Here is a 17,763-nt window from a genome sequence, read left to right on the forward strand (position 1 = left end):
CTTTGTTTGAGTGGGATCAGCGTGAGGTGGACTAGGGATTGGTGACGCTAATTTGGCTCATGCTTTTCAACTCTGTAATGGTGAAAGGTGTTTATCATGGGCAAAAGGTGCATGTAGTTGTTAGCATTGCATTATGTGTTGTCATTGATGTTGACCTTTAGGTCTGGATTAAGTCCAGATGTGGTATGGCAAGTAGGAGTGGGCATATTGTGCACGTGAAGGTTTCTCGGTTTCACCGGATGTGATTGGTATCTCAAAAGATGTTTTTTCTATATTATATTTGGGTCTGGCGTGATCCAGAGCTCGAGGCCTTAGACCAGATATTGAGGATGTATAGCGTGTAGATGCATTTTAGGTTCGGCCTTGGAGATGTATGTAGCGTGTTGATATGTTAGAGGAAGAACAATGTGACATGGTTCACTTTTCATTCCTTGCCACCACCGGAATGTTTAGTGGAGACCTATTTTAGATCCCTATCTCAGCCGACATTGAGAATTATGATTTTTGGAGATAGTGTATATAGGAGTTTGATTTGATGATTTCGTATGTGGCTTTTTGTGTTGAAGATATGCGAGATTGAAGGAATCTAATGATTATGTGCAACATTTACCAAAAGGAGTTCCAGCAGTGTAGACTGTGTTTTTTTCTTGTGGTAGATTTTCTTTGTCTTTCTTTCTTCTTCGGTAGTGAGCCCATTTTCAGGGCAGTGAGCCCATCTATAATTTGGCAATGAGGCTTTTAGGGCAGTGAACTCACCAATAGTGAGCCAAACCGGTAGTGAGCGGCCCATTGTAAAAATCACCTTAACTGATGTCACCATAACTGGTGTTTATATATTGATAATTAGCATTCTTCGTGTTTTTCCCTTCTTGGCTTTTCCATGTAAATTATGGTATCTATTGTGTCTAATCTGAATTTTTCATGCATTTTCTAATTCTATTATTTCTACTCAATATTCCAGATCTAAGCATTAAAGTTAAAATAAAAAAATTGTTGTCAACTGATTCACCCCTCCCCTCTCAGTTGCCCAGATATTCATATTCAACAATTGATATCAAACTTTGGTTCCTTGATATAGAGCTTAACTGCTTGAGGTAAATCCTGATACAATGGCACACAAGTTATCCATTCCTATCTTTGATGGATCTGATTACAATTTTTGGAAAGTGAAGATGAGAGGTTACTTGGTTTCTCTAGGTTACAATACTTGGAAGGCTATGGAGACTAAGTATGTTCCTTCGATGAATGGACTTAATACTCCGGATGAGATTCAATCTTATGAAGAAAATGAAAAATCAAGGTATGATATTTTTAGTGCATTATCAAAAACTAAATTAACTAAGGTTATCTCTTTGAATATTGCTTATGAAGTATGGCAGAAGTTAAAAGACATATATGAAGGAAATAAGAGAGTCAAGCTGACAAAGAGATTGATCGATAAAAGAAGATATGAAAACCTGAGGATGGAAGAAGGAGAGGATAGTGTGAACTATTTTGATAAAGTTGATACAACAATAAATGAGATTAGAGAGCTTGGAGGCACTTTAAGTGATGAAGATGTGATTGACAAAATCCCGATGACATTACCGGTGAGCTCCAGTGACAAGATCTCTGCAATTGAAGAAACTTATGATCCAAAGAAGTTCACCAGAGAGCAATTGTTTGGTACCCTAACTGCATTTGAAGAAAATTCAAAAAGGATAAAGACAAGTCGGAGACCGCTTTCAATGCATCTGAAGACAATATGGATGATGAGGAAAGCTCATATGAGATAGAAGCAAACTTTGTAAGGAAGTTGAAGAAAGGCACCGACAAATACAAAGGTATGTTACTCTTTCAATGTTTTAGATGTGGTAAGATTGGTCATATTACAATTGGATGTCCGGAAAAGGGAAATAGACAAAAGTTTAAAGAAAACAAGGAAAAGTTCAATAAGAAGGCATATTATGTTAAGGACGATGCTAGCATTTCAAATGATGAATCAGACTATGAGGATGGTGATTGTTTATTTTTGGTAGAAAAGGATGTTCCTAAGTATGATATCTTTAAGATTGTTGCAGACACATTTCATGCTAGAAGAGATAGAATGAATGGTTGATTGATGGTGGATGCTCAAATCATATGACTAGTGATAAAAGCAAATTCATAAAACTTGAAAAGTATGATGGAGGTTCAGTTAGATTTGGAGATGATAAGACTACACAAATTATTGGTATTGGTTCAATTACCTTTGATGGAAAGCATAGCATTAACAATGTTTATTATGTGAAGGTTTTGCATCATAATCTCTTAAGTGTTGCAGATGTGTAAAAATGGATACAATGTTGTCTTTCAGGACAATGAATGTGAGATCTGGAAGGATTCTGGAATGGTCATTGTAGGTGGAAGGAGGACAAATGGAAATATGTACCAATTGGAAGGAGCTACAAAGCATTGCTTGATACCATAACTAGATGAAATTTGGCCATGGCACCAGAAGATGTGTCATATCAAATTTGATAACTTGATATATATCAATTCAAAAAGTGCAATAAGAGATTTTCCCAGACTGTCTAAACCAAAGAACAACATCCACAAGGAATGTCAAATAGGAAATCAAACTATAAGCACATTCAGAGGAAAGGAGTACTTGTCCACTGAATTACTAGATTTGGTTCACAGAGATATTTTTGGTCCAACCTGAACAAGAAGCATGCAAGGTGAGAGGTATTTTATGTTATTGATTGATGATTTTTCTAGAATGACTAGGGTTGCATTTCTCGGAGAAAAATCTAAAGCATTAGAAAAGTTCAAGATATTCAAGGCAAAAGTTGAAAATGAAGTTGGTAGGAAAATCAAGTGTTTAAGGTCTGACAGAGGAGGATAATTCATCTTGGATTAGTTCAATGACTTTTGTGAAAAGCATGGCATCAAAAGACAGCTAAGCTACCCAGACACCTTAGCAGAACGATGTAGTAGAAATAATGAACCAGACTATACAAGAAGCAACTAGAACCATGATAAAAGGTGCAAAGTTACTTGAAATCTACTGGAAAGAAGCAATCCATACAACAATGTACATACTCAACAAAATTCTATATCGGAGGAAGTATGGTAAGACATCTTAAATGAACTATGGTATTGCAGAACTCCCACAGTAAAATATTTCAACGTTTTTAAAAGAAAGTGTTATATTAGGAGAGATGAATCTTGGAAAGTTTGATAGTAGAGAAGATGAAGGAATATTCTTAGGTTACTCAACAAAGAGAAAGGCATATCGATGTTTTAACAAAAGGTTGAACAAGATTGTTGAAAGTGCAAGTGTAAAAGTTGGTGAGAATACTTCAAAGTAGTCAAAAATAGTAGCAAGATATGACTCAGATGAGTCCAAATAAAAGGAAAAGAAGGAAAAAACCATGAGTGAAGAAAATAATGATCGGGATGCTCTGGCATCTGCATCCAAGACTCAAAAGTATTTCAAGAAGAATCACTCGAAAGATTAGATCATCAGAGACAAGAGCAAAGGAATTATCACAAGAAGCAAAGTAGCACAAGAACGGGTCTTGTTTTGTCTACTATCTGAGAATGAGCCAAAGACAGTAGAGGAAGCCTGCAAAGATCAGAACTGGATGAAGGCAATGAAAGAGGAACTAGATCAGATTGAGAAAACCCAGACATGGGAATTAGTTAGTAGATCAGAAGATAATAATGTAATTGGTACAAAATGGGTATTCTAGAACAAGCTAGATGAAGATGGAAAGGTTGTGAGGAATAATGCAAGGTTGGTTTGCAAAGGATACACTCAGATTGAAGGCATTGACTTTGACGAAACTTATGCCCTAGTTGCAAGAATGGAGGTAATCTGGATGTTCTTGACAATTGCATCATTTAAAGATTTCAAGATTTATCAGATGGATGTGAAATCAACATTACTAAATGGAGAATTAAAAGAACAAGTTTACATTGAACAACCAGAAGGATTCAAGTTGAAAGATGAACCAAACATTGTTTGCAAATTAAAAAAGGCTCTATATGGACTAAAACAAGCTCCTAGAGCTTGGTATGGGAGATTAGACAAGTATCTAACTGATCAAGGATTTCAGAAGGGTTCAGCAGACAGTAACTTGTACTTCAAGATAGAATCGAGTAAAATTTTGATTGTGGTAGTATATGTTGATGATATAATTTTTGGATAAAATGAAGGCATGTGAAAAAAAAATGATGTTGAGATGCAGAAAGATGAGATGTCCATGATCAATGAGTTGATTTTTTTCCTTGGATTGCAAGTTAATCAGAATGATAAAGAAATATTTATTTCTCAATCTAAGTATGTCAAAGTACTATTGAAGAAGTTTGGGTTGGAGAGTTCTACACCAGTATGTACACCTATGACCACCAGATGCAGGTCAATACAGGTCAATGATTGGAGAACTGTTATATTTGACTGCTACCAGACTAGATATCATGTATGTAGTATGTTTGGTAGCAAGGTTTCAACAAGAACCAAAAGAATCACATGTTGTGGCAGTAAAAAGGATTTTCAGATATCTTAAAGGTACATGAGAGTTTGGACTATGGTATCCCAAAAAGTCATGTTTTAACCTCATCACTTACACAAATACAGATTGGTCTAGAAGTGTTGATGATAGAAAAAGTACAAGTGGAGGAGCATTCTTTCTTATCTCCCAGTTAGTTGCTTGGTCAAGCAAAAGGCAAGATTTTGTATCCTTATATATGGTAGAAGTAGAGTACATTGCAACCTCTTCTTGTTGCACTCAGATTTTATGGATGATGCAGACTTTGAAGGATATTGGTGTGAAGTTTGATGACCGCATTCCAATCACGTGTGATAACACTAATGTAATAAATATTTCCAAGAATCCTATACAACGTTACAAAACAAAGCATATATCTATCAGGTATCACTTCTTGAGGGATAAAGTTTTAGATAACGAGGTCAGAATTGAGTATATGCCCACAAAGGAGCATATTGCATATATTTTCACAAAAGAGTTATGAAAAGATACTTTTGAGTATCTCTGGTAGAAGTTAGGGGTATTACCCCCTACCAGTTTCAACTAATGTGCAATTCAGGGGTGCATTGGTCCAACGAGCAACATGTACATTATTTTATTGACTAATGTTGATGTGCTTTCTCTTAGGGGGAGCAGGAGTGAGTTTCTCCAGGGGAGTTTTTGACCACCTTTGTCATTGTTGTCAAAGGGGGAGAGAGAGATGAGAGAAATATGGTTGTACTCTCAATGATGATCTTTCGTTGATTATTGTCGATGGATGTTGCCATCAATGAAAAAGGGGGAGATTGTTAGAATTGCATTATGCGTTGTCATTGATGTCAACCTTTAGGTTTGGATTAAGTCCAGATGTGGTATGGCGAGCAGGAGTAGGCATATTGTGCACGTGAAGGTTTCTCGATTTCATCAAATGTGATTGGTATCTCAGAAGATGTTTTTTCTATATTATATTTGGATCCGACGTGATCTAGAGCTCAAGGCCTTAGATCGGATATTGAGGATGTATAGCGTGCAGATGCATTTTAGGTCCGACCTTGGAGATGTATGTAGCGTGTTGATATGTTCAAGGAAGAACAATGTGACATTGTTCACTTTTCATTCCTTGCCACCACCGAAATATTTAGTGGAGACCTATTTTAGATCCCTATCTTAGCCAACATTGAGAATTATGATTTTTAGAGATAGTATATATAGGAGTTTGATTTAATGATTTCATATGTGGTTTTTTGTGTTGAAGATATGCAAGATTGAAGGAATCCAATGATTGTGTGACACATTTACTAGAAAGAGTTCTGGGAGTGTAAACTATTTTTTTTTTCTCGTGGTGGATTTTCTTTGTCTTTCTTTCTTCTTAGGCAGTGAGCCCATCGGTAGTGAGCCACCCTTTGTAAAAATCACCTTAACTGGTGTTTATATATTAAGAATTAGCATTATCTGTGGTTTTTCCCTTCTCAAGTTTTCCACCTAAATTCTGGTGTCTCTTGTGTCTAATCTAAATTTTGCACGTGTTTCCTCATTATGTTATTTCTAATCAATATTTTCAATTTGTGCATTAAAGTTAAAATAAAAAAGTTGTTGTCAACTGATTCACCCCCCCCCCCTCTTAGTTTCCTAGATATTCATATTCAACAGTAGTTGGGTGTAGATTAACATCAAGGATAGGATCAAAGGGCATACAACATGGTCAAAACAAGGAAAAGAAAAATAGGGGTGTGTGCAACATGAAAATATTGAAAGGATTATTTCTTCAAACATGCCAATGATTTGCTTAGGAGTAGAAATAGCAAGTGAACTTAAAGAAAACGAGAAATAATTTTTTGAGTTGGAGTTGATTGGACTAGAAGATTTAAGGGTTTTTGGCCAAGTTTGGGTGAACTTCACAATTGGATCACTGAGCTCTAAAAAACCCATCCTTGAGGGGGATTTCCAAATTTTTCCTTGCGCATGGTTTTTTTTTGTGGTTCTCTTCGATAACTAATAAGACAAGAAGAATATCTTTTATGAGTACCAATGGAGTTGGGAAGACAAGTATATGCTTCTATTGAAAGCATGGTATCCAGCTTTCAACCCTATCTCAAAATCATTTAACAAAATCCCAACATGGGTAAGACTTCCATACCTTCCTTTACAATTCTGGTTTGAATCTTGTTTTGAAGCTATTGGAGATTCTTTGGGCAAATTTTTGGGGGTGGCTGAGGGCTTCTTAAGGTTTTAGAAAATAACCTATGCTCATATTTTGGTTGAAATGGATTTGAAGAATGATTTCTTTGTTGAATTACTTTTGAAATTTGAAAAGGATAGTTGGTTGAAACTTACAAATTATGAAGGCATTCCTTTTGGATGTCGTAGATATTTCCAAAGGGGACAATTTTTACACAATGTGAAAAGAAGAAATCTAACAAATAAGGAACTTGGTAGAAGGAGGTATTTGATAAGCATTATGTTGTTGAAAATGATGACCAAAGTGAATCCCTGAAAGATTCAATTGAGATGGTTTTTGTCCATGCCTTGCAGATCAAAGATCCCTCAATGCAGTGTAATGCCCCTTCACCTTCCAAAGCCTTGAGAGCCTCAATGATAGTGGTTGCTAATAGTGTTAATATTGTTAGTGATATTGGCATGGTAGGAAAAGGTAGTAATTAGGATGCAAGGGCAAAACATAGTTCTAAGGTTGGGTGTTGTGATGGTTTGGAGGAAAATGCTAAACAAGATTGTTCATGGAGCATGGATGAGAGGGGGAGGTATTTTGTGATAGAAAGTAAGGTGAAGATGCTGGAAGCAGTTAGGTTGGAGGAAGGATGGATAGAGGTGAAGAGGAAAAAAGACAAGAGAGTGAAGGAAAAAAGGAACCTTCAGTATATCTCTCCACTCTCATGATAGGGGTAGAGTTAAAATTAGTATGTGATTGTTGACCTATTAATGGGTCATGCACTTGGGTGCCTTGTTGGCCAGGGAGGAGACTAACTGGTTGTAGCCCCACTTGATTTGGGCCAAGATTAAGTCCCAATATCTTAATATAAATAAATTTTTATTACCAATCACCGATCAAAAAAAAAATTGTATTACCAATCAATAATAAAAATTATGTTGAGAGGTGTATTATACTCATAGAATAAATTGAAGAACCTTTGTCAATAAAAAGTCCATTCAATTTAAATTAGTGTTTGTCTACTCTTTATTATGGTGAAGGCATTCCCTATATGAAGTGAACCACCTACTCTTTGAAATCAATGATTCAAAACTGAGAAGGATGCAAGACTATAGAATAAATCTCTACCATATGCTTAAATTTATATTAATTTAAAAAATAATTTTTTTATGATAAAAAAATTAAAAATATATATATATATTTTAATTTATTAATTAAAAAAAGAAAATATATAAAATATTTTTTTAATCTTCTATTAGTATCTTCTTTTTATCAAATATATTTTAATAGTATTTCTTCTATTAGGATATTCTATCTTTGCATTCCCTATATGAAGTGAACCACTTACTCTTTTAAATCAAATATTCAAAATTGAGGAGAAGGATGCAAGACTATAAAATTTAAATCTATATTAGTTAAAAAAATTGTTTATGATAAAAATAAAAAAAATATAGCTCGTTAATGGGCCTTCTCGGGTGGATCCAGCTTCTGTGAGGGGTAGTGGAGAGTCTAAGTCTACAATGGTTTGGCAGAAGCTAGGTGTTGGTTGGATAAAAGTGAATTTTGATGGTACATTGGAGGGAAATTCGAGACCATCGGGGGTGGGATTTTTTGCCCGAGACTAGAAATGGAACATTTTGGCTATTGGAGCTAGACGTTTGGTTGACAGGACGAATGATGACGCAAAGGTTGGCTTTGTGGGGAGTGAGTATGGCTCAACATTTATCAATTTCATATATGCATCTAGAAGGTGATTCCCAAATTGTGGTTAATACCCTTTCAAAAGAGGAGGAGAATGCATGGAAAATTAATAAATTTATTCAAATTATTATAAAGAATTTATAAATTTTTTAATCCTTTAAAATATCCCATAATTTTGAGGGAGGGTAATGATGTGGCTGGTGTACTTTCGAATAAATCCACATCATTAATTGAAGTTGGCAGGGTTGGAGTGTTGAAAGATTTATGTGGTGTTGAGTTGGTGGAGGACTGAGGAGTACACCACATTTTGTGTGACCTTCAATGTCATTTAGTGATGTCTTTGCGATGGGGTGAGTTGGAAGCCATTTAAATGTGATGGTTGGCAGCAGGTTTTGGCATTCTCTAGGTGTTGGTGTGCAGTAGAAGCTTCAAGGATTGAGACAGGAAGAAGCCTGGGAGATTTACAACTAATGGAGATGAAAGTGAATTTTTTCGTTCCACTCACTTAGACAACAACTTGCCTTCTTTGGCAAGATTTCTAAGAAATGTTTACAAGGATTTTCAAATTCAATGACCCCTCTTTTTTGTAGATAATGGAGCTCCTTCTTGAGGAGGATTACCTACAATCAAAATTTTGCTATAGAACAAATGCGAACATTATTTCTCTGATGGTGGCATGGGGTCTAGTTTTTTCGGTTGAGAGAGGAGGTGATGTGGCTGGCAAAGGCCTATGTTTTTTACCATTCCTTGTGCAGGTTGACGTTTCTCATGGCAAGGGCAATGGTGAGGAAGGGTTTATGTTGGCCATTTGGAGGGTATTGTGTCAAAAGGAGGGGAGGCAGATGTTGATTTTTGGCAATTTATTATGTGAAACGATGGGGTAGACGGAGAGGTACACATAAAGGAAGCTCACTTGGAGTGGGAGGCACTTAAAGACTTCACCCGGGAGAAAGAAGTGGAGCTACAAATTGCTAGGGAAGTCATGAAAAGAAGCTCAGAGAAAAAGAAGGTGTTCAGTCATGAGGATTTATAGGTGAATGGACTAGGCAAGAAGAAGAAAAAAGTTTAATGTGTATTATAATTTTGTGTCTTGGGTCTTGGGTAATGGTATCGTTTTGTTGTTCTTTGTATACTAGTGCCCTGTGGTGGTGGTTTCATACCACATTTTATTTTTTGAAGGGCTATGGTGTAGCTGGTAGTGTGTATTTTTGGGGTTGGTGGTTAGTGGGTCGATGGAAATAGGTTCTCTGTTAGCTAGTTTCTCTTCTCTTTACTCTGGGACTTGAACAAAAGTTAATCCCTTATTTTGAATTGGCAATGTGTATTTACTTTTAATTTTATAATATTAATATAAATCAAAGTTACTGATAAAAAAAAACTTTAAAAACATTTAATTTAATATTATTAATTAGGAAAAATTATGCATAAAATTAAAAATATATTTACAAGACAAATATACATGCAAGAAATTCAATGTAATAAGACATACAACTAAGAAATAGAATCCAATAAAACTTCGCTTTCAAATGAGTAATCATTTTTTCTTTTTTTAAGATTATAAGTTTAATCCTCTATTCATCATTATAAGTCTCTTCTCTCTCTTGAAGTTTAAATTTGTATTCATTGAAGAGGACATTTCATATAATATCTCCAAACTTGACATCAGCTTGTTATTCATGCTTCAATATGTTTAATTCCTTTGTTGTAATGTCAATAATTTGTTCTCTTGGCCTCTTCAAAAGCAATAACCCAAGTGAAACCATTATGGTCTCGCACTTTCAATTGAATCATATATTTATATTCACATTAAGGGAAACTCTCATGACATATTTCACAATACTAATTACCATTTCCATTATTGTTCACTTTGTTTTGCATTGCCTACACTTAATCTTCAATGGGCAACTTGTGTAATAGAAATTTTCCACCTTTATGAAAGATAAGGTAGCTTTTATCACGATCCAATTAGACTCATTAGATGGATACTAATTCCTTTATCTTTGATTTGTTCCACAATTTTCATCATTTTAGCTCGTGTAATAGATAATATTTTCTTTGTAATAGAATGAGAAGCAAGATTATTCCCTATTTTATCAAACCAATACCTCAATCATTATGACTCTAGAAGATTTGGATTTATAAGAAGTTGGGTTGTGATGATTGTTCCCATTGATATTCCACTTAAATCACTAAACTATCTAGGCTTTCCAACAAGAATGGGAAAAGTTCCTAAATCACGTAGTCATTGGAGTTGTTTCCTTTCCTTTTTGCAAAAACCACTCCACATGGCCAACTCCACTGTACATCATGACATAACTTTGACTTTAAGACTTTTTTATGAGTTTGTGTGGCACTATTTTTGAATATTGTACTCATTGAATTGATTGATAAAAAAACACCAATGATGTCAACCACAAATTTGTTTTCCATGTCCTTAAGTTGACTTATTGGTCTAAAATTGAAGTGTTGCTTTTTTATCAAGCTATAGTCCTCTAAACAACTAATCTACAAAATCACTTTGTAAGAAAATTTTCCAATCATTCTTTTAATGGTTAAAATTCTTTTGTGCAGGTTTGAGGATTCCTTTTGTGATCGTAAACACTTCCAATCTTAGATGCGACCATAAAATTGTTTTTGATGCAGGAGCATCTCTTGTTCTTGGCAATCTTGCATCAACTAAACATATTTTATTTTCAGTTTGTTCCTATTTTGCAATTTCAACATTTTATTTTGCATCTCTTTGCATTTTCTCACTGGATCTTGCGGAGCTGTATTTTGGTTGTGGACATGTTCATTTGCCTTATCCTAAGTCCACGAGACATTTGGATCTTTTCCCAGCAAGTGATCGCTTTCAGAATTTGAGACTGTTTTTTGGCTTAGAACACCAGAACCGCTTGGACTTATTTGATATTAGTGAATATTGCGGATCATTTCCATAGCTTGCAGAGCTTCAATTCATTGTTTCCAACGTTCCTTGGCATGTGGGTGACCTTCCCTTAGGTCCACACTTCATCCTATGGATTTTTCGGATGCATCTCTTTGGTGGAGGCCAACCTTTTTGTTTTACACATTTCATCTCGTTCTTCGGTGATTGTTTCACCTTGGACGGACGTAGATCACCATTGATCATATAAATCAATGTAATTAAGCATTTGGAATCAATTTTTAGAAGATAGAAGATAGACCTGAAGGTTAGGAGGTCTAGAGTCAGCTCGCATTCTGCTTGAGCCCAAATGTTGCATAACACACATGTTTTGTACTTTGGCCTATGAGCTGAATCTATGAGCCCAGATGTTGCCGGAAGTTGTAATTGATTTTCATGATATAATATAGCTTTTTTCTACACTGCCTCCATCACTTTGAGTTGTTTTTGTTGTGTAACTCTTGTTGCACGGTCCAAACTATTCTTCTTGAGGACCCTCCCACCATGACTGCACCAAGTGGTATCGAAGCAAGTTTTCATTCCAAAGATTGCAGAGTCCTATTTGATATTATTGTAGGGTGGCAGATTGAGGATCTGACCTACAACTGCAGAAGATTGGCATAAAGATGGCCTGGAGAAATGCTAGAAATGTTGGAGTGCATGGAAATGCAGACACTACTATGATGGAAATGTTGAGAGGAATTGCAGCCTGATAGGAAGCTATTGAAACGACCTAGAGAAGAGGTCGACATATTGAAGATGTGAGCAAAGATGAAGAAGAAGAAGTGACAGTTGGAGAACAAGGAGAAAATCCATCGACGAACAATCCAGATGAAGAAAGGTTTATAAGAGCATTATCTAGAGTGAATACCAGACCACATTTTACCCCATCAGATTATGATGGCAAGTTAGATTAAGATGAATTGCTAGATTGGATCATGAAGATGGAAAAGCATTTTGATTTTGAAGGCACCATGAAAGATAGGAATGTGAGATATGCTTGCACTACGTTGAAAGGACATGCATCTCTTTGGTGGGAATATTTGCAAGTTAATAGACAGAGAAGAGGTAAAGAGAAGATCAAATCTTGGGAGCGGATGGTTAGTAAGTTGAAATCAAAGTTTATGCATGTTGATTATTAAGTGAATCTATTTCAAAAGTTGCAGAACCTGAAGTAGAAGGAATCTAGTGTGAAGGAGTATACCGAAGCATTTTATAAGTTGAACGTCATATTCAAACATGTTGATGATGAGATTGAACGAGTTTCTAGGTACCTGAATGGGTTGTGGATGTCTATACAAGATGAAATCAGTTTGATCAAGTTATAGAGTGTTGAGGAAGCCTATCAATATGCTCTGAAGGTCAAATAAAAGTTGAACAAATGACATGAGCAGAAGCAAAGAGGTAGAGGAATATTTCAAGGAGGAAGAAGCTATTTTGGATGAAGACGACCTTGTATAGATTAAAAAAAAGACAAGGAAGTTAGCAGAGATGGTAGTTCATACCAGAACGATGATAAAAAAAATTACTAGAGAAGAGATCCTGATGGATACCAGAATGAGAGTTATGGAAAAGAAGACATAACACAAGATGAAAGAGTGTTTAGAGGAACCTGCTTTAAATGCAGAGGAGAAGGACATTGTGCTTTTGAATGTAGGAAGGTCGAGAACACTGGAAGAGCAGCATTGGCAGAAGAAAACCATACTAGATCAGCTAATAAACTAGAAGATGGAGAATTGTTGGTGATGAGGAGAGCTTTGTGTCATACTAGAGATGATGAGGAGCCCTTGCAGAGGAGGAATTTCTTTAACACCAGATGTAAGGTATTCGGTAAGTGTTGTAAAGTTATAATTAATAGTGGTAGTTCAGATAATCTTGTTTCAGAGGAGATGGTGAATAAGCTGAATTTGGAAAGGTTGAAGCACCCTAAGCCATATCAGATAGCATGGATTTAGGATGATCATAAGATACTAGTGAGTGAACAATGTTTGGTAAAATTGAAGATCGGATCTTATCATAATGAAGTTTTGTGTGATATTATGCCTATGGATATTTGTTATATCTTGTTGGGTAGACCTTGGTAGTATGATAGACAAGCGATACATGATGGAAGGAAGAGCATATATACTATCCTTGCAAATGGGATGAAGCAGACCTCGTTACCATTGGAGGAGCCTCTAAAAACTGAAGTATGTACTAGTGATAGAATCTATTTGGTGGATGGAAGAAAATTTGTGGATGGGATGAGACATGAGAATGTGTGTTTTGCCTTGGTTACTAAGGAGACAAACAATTCGGAGCATGAAGAAGAAAAATCGAAGGAAATAAAGGAGTTGCTCACCAAATATACAGACATCATTCCAGATAATGTACCTGATGGATTATCGTCTGTAAGGAGTATCATTCATTACATGGACCTAATTCTTGAAGCTAGTTTTCCTAACAAAGCAGCACATTAGATGACACCGACAGAGAATGAGGAGCTGAATAGACGAGTGCGGGAATTTTTGAGGAAAGGTTTGATCAGAGAAAGTTTTGAGTTCTTGAGTAGTATCAACAATATTATCACCTAAGAAGAATGGAGAAAGGAGGGTGTGTACCAACTTTAGAGAAATAAACAAGATCATAGTGAAGTACTTATTTACCTTGCCTAGGATGGGTGACATAATGGATTGTTTGAGTGGAGCCAAATACTACACAAAGATAGACTTGAAGAGTGGATATGATCATATCAAAATCAGAGAAGGAGATGAGTGGAAGACAAAATTCAAGACAAATGAAGGATTGTATGAATGGTTGGCAACACTTTTTGGATTGACTAATGCACCGAGCACTTTCATGAGGTTGATGATTGAGGTATTGAAGAAATTATTGGGTAAGTTTGTTATTGTGCATTTGAATGACATATTGATTTTCAACAAGACAAAGGAATAACATATGTTGCATTTGAGATAAGTTTTGCAGAGGTTAAGAGAAGAGAAGTTGTTGATAAACATTAAGAATTGTAGTTTCATGAAGGAAGAGTTAGTCTATTTGGATTTGTGATACCTGCGGATGGATTGGAGATGGATCTTGAGAAGGTAAGAGCAATTATTGAATGGCCTACATCGAAAAGCATTGGAGAGGTAAGATCATTTCATGGATTGGCTCATTTCTACCGGAAGTTTATCAGAAATTTTAGTTCAGTTTGTAGCCCTATGACATAAGCAATGAGAGGAGATAGAAAGAATTTCAAGTGGACAACTGGAGCAAATAGGAGCTTTGAATTGTTGAACCAGAAGGTGATAGAGTAGCCTATGTTAACTTTACTGGATTTTAGAAAAGTATTTCAAGTGGACTGTGATGTGAGTGGGAATGCAATTGGAGTAGTGTTGAGTCAGGAAGGAAGACCGATAGCTTATTTCAGTGAGAATTTGAATGATGCAAGGATGAGATATTATGTGTATGATTATGAGTTTTATGCCATAATTCAAGCATTGAAGAAGTGGAGACATTACTTGTTGCCTAAGGAGTTTGTGTTGTATACAGATCATCAAGCTTTGCAATATCTGAACAATTAGAGTAAGTTAAATCAAAAACATTTGAGATGGGTAGAGTTCTTGCAGAGTTATACCTTTTTTGTGCAGCATAGGAGTGGAAAGTCAAATAAAGTTGCGGATGCACTGAGAAAAAGAAGGAATTTGCTAACAAAAATGAGAGTGGAGGTAATAGGTTTTGAGGAATTGAAGAACTTGTATGAGGATGACCCGAATTTCGCAGAACCTTGGAAATCTTGTAAGGAACCGGTTATGGTAGACAAAAGTAAGTGGCTAGACTATTTCATTCAAGATGAGATGATATTTAGAGGAGTTCAGTTGTGTATACCTAGAAGTTTTATGAGAGAAAGTCTGATAAAGGAGAAGCATAGTGGAAGATTAGCCGGACATTTTGGAGTTGATAAGACAGTGGCATTGATAAGTGAGAATTAATTTTGGCCTTAGATTCATAAGGATGTCAAGAAATTTGTGCATTTTTGTAGAGTTTGTCAACTTGCAAAAGGTAATAGTCAAAATGTTGGATTGTATAAGCCTTTGACAGTTCTGGAGAGTCCTTGGGACGATATAAGCATGAATTTTATACTTGGTTTGCCTAGGACATAGAGAGGAAATGATTCTATATTTGTGGTGGTGGATAGATTCTCAAAGATGGCACATTTTATACCTTGTAAGAAGACAATAGATGCAGTACATGTTGCTGACCTATTTTTCAAAGAAGTGGTGAGATTGCATGGATTATGTAAAAGCATAGTTTCTAACAAAGATACTAAATTTGTTGGAAATTTTTGGAGGACACTTTGGAAGAAGATGAAGACAAATTTGAAATTTAGTTCTCCTTTTCACCCACAGACTAATGGACAGACAAAGGTAGTGAATAGGAGTTTGGGAAATTTCCTGAGATGCTTAGTGGGAGAGAAAACCGAAAATTGGGATTTGATTCTTGCGCAAGTAGAATTTGCCTACAATAATTTAGTGAACAATAGTACCGGAAGAAGACCTTTTGAGATTGTTACCAGAGAACACCCTAGAGGCATACCAGAATTGAGAGACATTAGTACTGAAGATAAAAGGAGTATAGAAGCTAAAGAATTTGCAGATCATATGAAGATAGTGCATACTCAGGTTAAACAACATTTGGAAGACATGAACAATAAGTATAAAGAGAAAGTAGATGAAAAGAGGAGACACAAGGAATTTGAAGTTGGCAATGAAGTAATGGTGTATCTAAGAAAAGAGGGATTTCCAGTTGGAACCTATAATAAATTGCAAATGAGGAAGTTTGGACCCTGTAATATCTTGAGGAAATTCAGTTCCAAAAATGCATATGAAGTGGAGTTAATGGATAGCTTGGGTATTTCACCTATATTCAACATTGCAGATCTACATTAGTAATTCAGTGAGGACAGTGTAGCAGACTTGGAGAAGCAGATACCTCAGCAAATACCATACTAGATTGAAGAGATTTTGGATAGTAGAATTGGGCGTAGCACCCAGACCAACCAGTACATGGAGTATCTTGTGAAGTGGAAAGGCAGACTAGTTGAAGATTCATCATGGATGTCTTAGGCAGAGGTAGACCGCCTTGGTTTTCCTCTTACCCCAACAAAGTGAGGGACTCTCTTTTTCAACAACCATGGATGTCTGATGTAGAAGCATCCCTGGTTCTTGGCAATCTTGCATCAACCAAAAACATTTTCTTTTTAGTTTGTTCTTGTTTTGCAATTTCAACATTTCATTATGCATTTCATTGCATTTCTCACCAAATCTTGCAGAGCTGGATTTTGATCATGGACATGTCCATTTGCCTTATCCTAAGTCCATGAGCCATTTGGATCTTTTCTTGGCAAGTTATCGCTTCTAAAATCTGTGACAGTTTTCTGGCTCAGAACATCGGAATCTCTTATACTTATTTTCTATTGGCAAATCTTGCAAATAATTTCCATAGCTTGTGGAGATTCAGTTCATTGTTTCCAATGTTCCTTGGCGTGTCGATGACCTTCCCTTAGGTCCACACTTCATCCTATTAATTTTTCAAATGGATCTCTTTGGCACAAATCAACCTTGTTGTTTTACATGTTTCATCTTGTTCTTCGACGATTGTTTCACCTTAGGCCAACACAGATCACCCTTGATCATATAAGCCAATGTAATTAAGAATTTAGAATCAAGTTTTAGAAGTTAGAAGATAGAAGATAGATCAAATGTTTAGGGGGTTCAGAGTTGGCTTGCATTCTGCTTGAGCTCGAATGTTGCATAACACACATGTTTTGTAATTTGGCCTGTGAGCCGAATTTGTGAACCTGGATGTTGCTGGAAGTTTTAATTGATTTTCATGATATAATATAGTTTAATCTGCATTACCTCCATCACTTTGAGTTGTTTCTACTATGTAACTCTTTTTGCATGGTCTAGATTGTTCTCCTTAAGGACCCTCCTACTGTGATTGCACCATTTATACAATAGCATTAAAGCATGTTACTCTTATTTCACCACCATCAAAATCAAGGAATTCAAAACTAAAAACTTTTCCATCTCCTTTTGTATTGTTAAGATGACGAAGTTGTTCCTTTGTAGTAAATCTAGCTTTTATTGTCCATCTACCCTGATAAGGATTCAATATTGCAATAAGAATAATTCTTGTAGGAGTTTCATTTGTTGCAAGATTTGGGCAATCATATGAATTGTTGGTAGAATTCATGCCTAGATCATCAAAACATTGACAAAATATTAACAATATAATAATATTAAGATAATGAATACAAAAATTTGTTTCATATAACAAGATAATCCTACCATTTCTTATAACATAATTACTTAAATTTAAATATAATATAAATAAATTACTGAAATTTTAATAAAGTATAAAAACATGTTAATATTTAGATAATGAAATCAAACTTGCTTGAACTAATTATTTTGAAACACAACCTTTATCTTCCAATA

The sequence above is a fragment of the Cryptomeria japonica genome, chromosome 3 (assembly GCF_030272615.1).
Source record: "Cryptomeria japonica chromosome 3, Sugi_1.0, whole genome shotgun sequence".
Classification (NCBI taxonomy): Eukaryota; Viridiplantae; Streptophyta; class Pinopsida; order Cupressales; family Cupressaceae; genus Cryptomeria; species Cryptomeria japonica.